Source organism: Triticum aestivum, chromosome 1B, assembly GCF_018294505.1.
Source record: "Triticum aestivum cultivar Chinese Spring chromosome 1B, IWGSC CS RefSeq v2.1, whole genome shotgun sequence".
Taxonomy (NCBI): domain Eukaryota; kingdom Viridiplantae; phylum Streptophyta; class Magnoliopsida; order Poales; family Poaceae; genus Triticum; species Triticum aestivum.
The window spans coordinates 33,280,059-33,288,626 of NC_057795.1; the positions used below are offsets into that span (position 1 = coordinate 33,280,059).

Sequence of the window (8,568 nt, forward strand, 5' to 3'; positions counted from 1 at the left end):
CTCGGCCCATCTAGGAGTCGTCATCTGAGACTCGGCCCATCTGGGAGTCGTCATCTGAGACTCGGCTCATCTGGGAGTCGTCAACCGAGACTCGGCCCATCTGGGAGTCGTCATCTGAGACTCGGCTTTGAGGGGCGCGGCCTGCCCCGATGTCTTGAAAGGTTCTAGGGCTCGGGTCAGCTTACCCGTGGCCCATTACTCTGACAGGTGATGATGTCCTCGTCACTCATGGGGCGGCCGACAGCTGCAAGCTGGTCGGCGTTGGCGCGGATCTTGGCAAAGTAGTCCGCCATGGAAAGAGTGCTCTTCCTGAAGACTGTCGTGTCTAGTTTGATCTGGACAATGCTGGCGCGGCAGTGGATCGGATGGTGTACATCTCCTCGACATGAGCCCAGATGGCACGAGAGGTTTCGAGCCGGTGCACCTGCTGCAATACCTCATCAGAGAGAGAGGCGAGGAGGTAGCCGAGGACGATCTGGTCCTGGCGGTACCAGTTGGCGTACTCCGGATTGGGGGCGTGCACCCCCTTGTCATCGGGATCCATAAGCTTGGCAGGAGCCGGGAGAGTACCATCGACATAGCCCGTGGCGCCGGCTATACGAAAAGGAGGAAGGACTTGAGCATGCTAGAGGAGAAAACTGGAGGTGGTGAGTTTGGCGGTGATGAGGCTAGCGGAGGGGGAAGGAATGGAAGAAGCCGGCGGCCCATTGAAGGCGGCGTGCAGGGAGAGCCTGGTTAGGGCAGAGGAGGAAGAAGCGGACGCCGTTGGGGAGCCCATCGTGTGATCAAGCGGGTAGGCCTGATACCATGTGAAGCAAAGGAGAAGAAGATTGGATCGGCGTACCCAACATGGTGGCCTCGGGATGTATTTATATGGTGCAGCTAGGGCACGCTATACAGATGGTTACAGGAGATAAGTACATATATTAACAAAATATTAACAGACTCCTATATCCTAACAATATACAGTTTAACAGTCTGTGCCTCGACTTTTGGCATAAAAAAGCTAGGGCATAACCAAAATTTTGTCAAGTTGTTTTGGTTTATAGCCATTGTACCTGCTAATTTTTTGGCAAAAATGGTGAGTTGCCATTTGGTTTGCTTCTAGTTAATGTGTCAAACATTGGGAACCAGTATTGATCGGCTTTTTGTTTCATTGAAAGCCAAAGCAAAAAAATGCAACCATATCGGTGCCTTAGCCCGTTAGTGATAAGATCTGCTAGACATCTCAAAGCCGTCCACTTGTATCATCCGCTGCACCATAACTCTTCCAGCCTGCCAGAGAAACAAGCTCCACAATTGTGTTAGAGCTTTGCTTGTTGTAAGGAATCAGGACTTGAGTCTTCAACTCAAATTTCCAATGTATCTCATTTCTAAAATATGTCCCCTTTCAAGTATCTATGCCACTCATCATGCCAGTAACTTTTACACTCGCCATAGACATGTCCATACAGGGCATGGTTGGCTTACACATTCTTGTTGTAGATTTGAGCACTACTTGCAGCTACATGAGGAAACTATTTATAAGAGGGTGGAAGTGCACAGTTAATTGCCTCACCAAATTCATGTGGATGCCTCTTTGTTTTTCTTCATTCAAGTCTAGCTAGCCATAATTCTCGAGGAACTAACACGTCGAAGGACCATTAACACTTCCAATGTGTGCACCCTTGACATGCCATGCTTTGGGCTTCATCTTAATTATGAAAATAGGCTAAACTAGTTTAGAAACAAGACTATAGTGTACATAGGCTCTTCTCTCTTCAAATCCCGCCCTTAAAACTTCTTTCTGGTTGTCAAGATCATTTTCTCATCAAAATATTTCGATACAATGTGGTTGCACTTACATCGTTACCTTTATGCAACCTAGCTTGAATGGTATTGGCTAAAAAGAAATAATAAACAACCTTTGTGATTGAAAAAACCACTGTAAACTTGTTAGGGATTGTTAATTTTCACCCTGGCACAAGCGCAAACAAAAATAGATGCCGCACCAAAGAGCATATACACAACGTTATATGTAGTCACTAGGTGTCTTTATACAAGACATATGAGACATCCCTGCCAAGACGAATAGGTGGGGTGAATATGGGCGTTTTCACTTTCTAGTGAGATTCATCATTATCTTTATGTGTTGTTAAAAAAAGAGTTCGAGCCCTCCAATTTGCAGTATTATAGGAATCAAAATGACTGCATGAATGCTAGGCAACAGTTCACTTTCTAAAGAAATTCATCATTATTGATTTGACCGCCCTTTGGATAATATGGTTAATATACTATGTATTGATTTGAAATATAAGTTGCCAGTATGGGTTTCTACATCTCAATTTAGAAATTTTCTTCAGCAATTATCATGACAGTGTGCTTCGTAATACATATTTTCCTTCAGTTAATTTTCATTTTTTTTTTCTTGAAAGGACAGGTAGGAGTTCATTTCGGCCAATTCTTTATAGAAGAAGGAATGAACTGTTCTGTTCCAATCATTTCTGTAAGCAAGGAATAAAGTAGCTACAAATATTGCCTGTGATGGGAGCCTGCCCTCCTGCAACACAACACAAGCGAAATATGGTGCTGCAAGTTTGCTTTTATTGAAGGTACCTCTTTATCCATTTTATCCATTTAAATATGGTTCTTTTAAGAATAAATTCCGGTTTTTACCCCTATTTTGACATTTCTGACACTAATTACCCAATTTAGCAGGATTTCATCCAATTTACCCCATTTAGCAAAATATCTGCCACAATTTACACTATTTAAAGTTTTGTGTGTGTTTTGACCGGATGGTCCTAATTGTCAGGTCCAGCTGGCATGTCACATCGACGGTTTTTACCCTGCCTATTTTTGTTATTGATATAATCTGAAATCATGTATGATTTTCTTCAGTATTATCATGTAGGACCTTAAGTACGACCCCATGGATCAGATTAAAAAGTGGTGCAAATATACTACTTTACTAACTTTGATGCACCTACATATCAGGATATTTGGACGGGTTATGCAATCGATTAGGAGTGACCAACACAAGCTAGAAGCGACTGGAGGCGAGCGCGGCAAGAGGCTGACTTGGTTGTTATGACGCGACGCGCACAACCTCCATTGGCCCTAGTGGGTCGGGAGAAGCTGCGAGGACCGGTTCATCAAGTAGAAATATAGACAGGGAAAAATTTGTTGATGTGGCAGCACTTGAGAATTGAGACATGATGATCAGAACGCATGCAAATTTAAAAAGGGTAAATTATATCAATTTGTTTGCTTGATGGGGTAAAATGAATGAAATCTCGCTAATTAGTGTCAAAAATGTCAAGATCGGGGGTAAAAATCATATTCTGTAACAAATGTCCCTACAATTAGTTTGGCCTCCGGTGTTTCACTGCTGTCTGGAACGCCGGTAGTGCTGGTGGCGAGCTGGTTCACCCGCAATCCTTGAGCAGCTCCCTGCCCTGCTTTGGTAGTGAGATGCTGGCCGTTAGACTGCATCCGCGTGTTGTGGCACCTTTCAGTGAGATTGGAACCTTCCCTCTCGCATTCGCTCAGGGCCGCGGGCGTTTGTGTCTGAGTCGATGTTTTTCTCCATGTGGCCCGGATGCTCTCGTCCACCTCGGTTCCCTATCTACTGCATGTTGTTGCTCTGCTGTTCTAGTTTGTGTTGAGTCATCCGGTGGCTTGATCCTGGTTTCGCTGTGGTGATCACCTGCCTGCTGTTGCTCTGTTGTGTAGTTTCTTAGATCGCGAGCGAGCTTACGACACTACTAGCTGGATGGCATCATTCACTCAAAAAAGAAAAAGAAAAAAGCAGGAGTACGTCGGAGCGGTGAAGTGTCATCAAGAGTACGTTAATGGTGCCGTGGACCCGTGGTAGTGGTTGTTGATGTGTAAATCTGTTGAGCGCGATGTCTCAGCGACGATGATGTCGATCCATTAGATCGGTGGTACTGCCTGCCAAACTGCCAGGACCGCGAGTGGGCGCGCGATGCACACATCGCCATCACTGTACGCATATGACCTTAACTACCAAGCTACCAAATGGCCGGGCTCATCTCGTGTAGTGTCGAGAGTGGTCGAATCCCAGGATTGGCCTCGGGCTCCAGGCTATGTGTCCTCACTAATTTTTCTTCCTGTGCCTCGATTTCTTGTTTGTAAAAATAAACTGACTGGCCGGTATGTAAACATCGATGCTTCATAAAAAATGTGTTAGTCACTGTAAAAACTAGATGATTCCCCGCGCGTTGCTGCGGAACTATATGCTACCAATAATGTTTTTGAACATCATTACACTTCATCGCAATAATACATCTAGTGGAACTTTTAGTCAATAGAGAGACATTGTACAAAATGATATTGAGTGGTGAAGGTTGGCAGAAGTAATGTTATAAGTCGTTGACCTGTTTATGCATTTGAAAAAAATCTCACCAAACACATTTGGCTGAACAAAAGTAATAACATTACAATAAACAATTTAAGGCGGAAAATATAAGGGCAGCCTCTAGAACATGTTCTCATATATCATCTACACAAATGCTTGTTGTGTTCTGAAGAGTTACAATTAGACAGAAAGCACAAATATGTAAGAGTAGGGATATATTTTCAATTGTGAACCAAAATACAATTTCATAATATTAAAAAAGGTCATTCAACTCTCGGGCACTCAATCAGTGCTCCTTGTGTGCACACTTGGTCTATACATGTAGTAAAAGAACAATATTCGCTGCAATGCATACCTGAATTAAAAAATACTTCATGATTATGAAGCACAATAAGAAAACTCGTTGATAAACATCCAACTGATGAGATAATAATAATTAGGTGATCGGTCCAAAAACATAAATTTGCCATTTTCAATCACAAATGTGATACCTCATTAGGCGCCTGAACTCCAAGAGGAACAACAAAGAATAATCATAAATTTAGGACAACATTAGAGCAACCAAAAGTCCAATCATGCATTAAGAGATCATGGCCATGAAACACATAGCTCAATCTGCATAACCAACCAACTTACGTTCTTAATCAACAGAATAATGTGCTACAGTTGTTGTACATTCTAATGGAGAGAACCCAACACACATGAACATGATTCACATTGTGAAAGATCAGGAATACAACACAGCTTCCCAACATATCACCAAATAGGCAAATACATGATAGCTTTAATAAAGCAAGCTGACGAAATAGATGTTTATGTTATGGCAACGACACAAACTATACACTCATCATGCCTAGCTTGGTTTGTATGTACAAAGTAACATAGTGGTATTCTTACTCCTGCAGAAAAGTAGGGTCGAGAAAAGAAAACTTACCGAGCTGAAACCTCGATACTGAAGCAGCAACTTAGCAAGTTTTATCTGCTGCCGTTTAGTCAGTGCCATTAAAAAAGGCACATCACTGTCTTGTTGGATTGCTATCTAACCAAGTACTCTCTCTGTCTCGTAATGTAAGACGTTTTTTTTGGCTCTATCACTCTAGTCTAGTGTCAAAAAATGTTTTACATTATGGGACGAAGGGAGTAACGATTAGGCTGATTGGAAACAGGTTAATCAGAAATTGAACTTTAACTTCATTAAGCCAACCATACTGATCTTGTGATGGACGAAGATTAATTCTGGAATGATATCCTTCCATGAAACTCCCTCAAAAACAATATTGTACTCAGCCACAAGTATCATCTGAATTTCCTAAATCAGGGCACTCTTTAGGTTTCTTCTCATAAAAAATAGATGAACACCAAAGATCAACAATGATTCGGAATATTAAATAACTTTGTGGAACGAATTTCCATCATAGAATTTTAAGTTGTCACAACTGATTGCTAACGACAAAAAGGGTTAACTTACATGAAATCTTGGAGCATATTATGTCTGTCCAAAGCAAAATTCCTAAAGTAAGCTTCCCCAGAAGGTGAGCATTATCTGAAGGTCACTCAACGTGGCTGACATGCAGATATCTCCTATCACCAATAATCAGTCTATTACTTTTTCACCTACAAAAGGCATAAAAATCAGAAAAAACAGTGGCAGTTAATCAATAGTACTACAAAACAGCTACAACGAAACACCTAGTGCAGTCTGGAATTTGAACCAACTGCAGTTTTCCTTTCTTGTTGTTGTTGTAGAACTCTTCCTTGTTAGAGTATTGCCAAACAACTTAGATTCTTGCATCCCTCACTGGCAACAGCAGTTCCTGAGCATCACACTCAGACGAGAGAGGGAAGATACAAATCAGTACATAGATAGATCGCAAAACACCAATTGTAGGGGACTCGGGAAGCCATCAGATAAACGGATTGATAAAATGAGAAGCCATCCGGGAGATGGATCGATAACAGGAGCAATGGATTTTGGAGGGCGGGGCGTGCACCGATGACTTAGAAGGAACCCGCATTACGCTGCATCGGGCATATGTCCTAAGAAAACACCGTACAAAACACGCCAAATTGGCACCGAAAAAGGCCGCGGGATCACCTGCATCACGAGGCTCTCTGCAATTGATGCGCGGGGGCTTGCCTCATCCTCCCGTCGTTGCGTCCCCACTGATAGGGGAATCGCCGAGAGGCAGCGATGGCGTCGTTTCTGGGTATTAGGGCGTTGGTGGAGGCCGTCCTTGAGGAGGCGGAGTCGTCGAGGTGGCCGGCGTTGGACACGTCGAGGCTGCAGGGTAGCGAGGCGATGTTGGAGGTCGTTTTCTCGACGGCGGATCTGGCCGATGCACCTTGTTCCTTGGAGTGTGATGGGTTGCGCGCCTGATGTTAATCCTTTTCGGCCGCCGGAGGCTGTGGCAGATCTGCTGCGGGTTGCAGGGCACCGCCCCGGTGCTGGTGCTTGGGTGGTGGTTCACGGCCTCGCACCGCCCGATCGATCTGCTGCCAGATGCGAACAGACTGACGGGCTTCTGTTGGGCTTCGCTTTATCAGTTATTACACCAACTCATTGTCTACAGGCCTCTTCGGTTACCACACACGGATCACACGATTTTGTGAAAAAAAAAATGCTGACGTGGTAAGTTTCATGAAGATAAATAAGAGTAATTGCTGATGTGGCAATGCTGCTGAGGTGGATAGGCTGCATGTCAAGAGAAATAGGATAGTGGGGATGAATTATTTAGGTATTATAGATGCAATCATGGTTACGGATGAATAATTATTTTTCTTTTCTGTGAATGTTTATGGGTACCTTAAGTTTTGCCAATCGTCTCGTTAGAAATCGCATAAGTCGTGCTAAATCCTGGAATAGACCTCATTAAACCAATGTTTTTTAACACAGTACAGACGCATACACTCATACATATGCACATATGCTCCTTTAACAAGAACTCACACACTACCTCTATGAGTATGTCTGAATATTTTTTATGTACAACGAACACTAAAGGAATATAACATTTGCCCACACCATGAAATGTACCAGAAAGGACACATCGCTGGTGGATCTCCAAATCCGCTGGCCTCCTCCTTGACTTTCACCACATGTTCTTCTCGTCGAGCTGTCAGCTTGCCCTTGTTTTACTGGCGGTCTTTTCCGCCATTCACATCATAGTGTTGCCTCACTGCTCTATCCTTCCCCATCCCTCTAGGCCTGGAGGGTTCTAGATTTGCTCTATCTCATGCGAATGTTACTCCTACCACTAAGGTTTGGCCTTGCCTCCACCGTCACCACCCACTCTGCGTCAGTCCCTTATGCTAGATCCATTCACCCTGTCGCCAGTGCCACCACGACAGCCGTGATGTGGGCCCTGACCCCAGAGGCGGAGGCAGGGGTCAGACACCCCCATCGTCTCGCCCCCTTGCAAATGCGGCATCATTTTAGAATAATACTTTTTTTTATTAATTTTCATAAATATTACGCTGGATAAAAAAAATTCAAAAATAATACACCGTCGGCCCGCTGCAGGCCGACTGGGCCTAGTCGGCCCACAGCAGGCCGATTGGATTCCAGTCAGCCTACAGCTGGCCGACTGGCCCCTGTCGGCCCACTGTGGGCTGATTGCGTCCTGTCGGCCCACTGTGGGCCGACTGGAGCTAATTGGCTCGCTGTGGGCTAATTGTTTTTGCAAAAAAAAGTAGGCCTAAAAAATATATGTTTAAAAAAATGTTAATCATGTAATTAAAAAATGTTAAACGTGTATAAAAAATGTTCTTGATGCATACAAAAAATGTACAATATATATGCCAAAAAGTTGACATAAAAATATGTTTTAAAAAGTGTTAAGCATGTATTTAAAAATTGTTAAATGTGTGTATAAAAATGTTCCTTATTTATACAAAAAATATAGAATGTGTATGAAGAAAAGTTGACATCAAAAAAATATGTTTGAAAAGTTGACATTTTTTCAAATACATGATTAAAAATTGTTAAATGTGTGTATAAAAAATGTTCCTTATCTATACAAAAAATATAGAATGTGTATGAAAAAAAGTTGACACCAAAAAAATATGTTAGAAAAAAATGTTCTAGTTCTATACAAAAAGAGCAACCAATCATAGTTAGGCCCGTGATGCTCCCATACCGGATCCGGAGCTGGAACATTTTTTTATACACGTTTAACCTTTCATTCCAATACATGAAATATTTTTGTGTA

The 8,568-nt window shown here is 42.9% G+C and overlaps 1 long non-coding RNA gene across 1 annotated transcript; it reads right to left on the bottom strand.

Moving 5' to 3' along the window:
- Window positions 1-5,732: 5,732 nt before the first annotated feature.
- LOC123085733 (uncharacterized) lies at window positions 5,733-6,845 on the bottom strand. Its single transcript, XR_006439862.1, has 2 exons — window positions 6,456-6,845; window positions 5,733-6,174 (listed from the first exon to the last, which is right to left on the bottom strand). It is a non-coding gene; the product is annotated as an uncharacterized lncRNA (long non-coding RNA).
- Window positions 6,846-8,568: the final 1,723 nt, after the last annotated feature.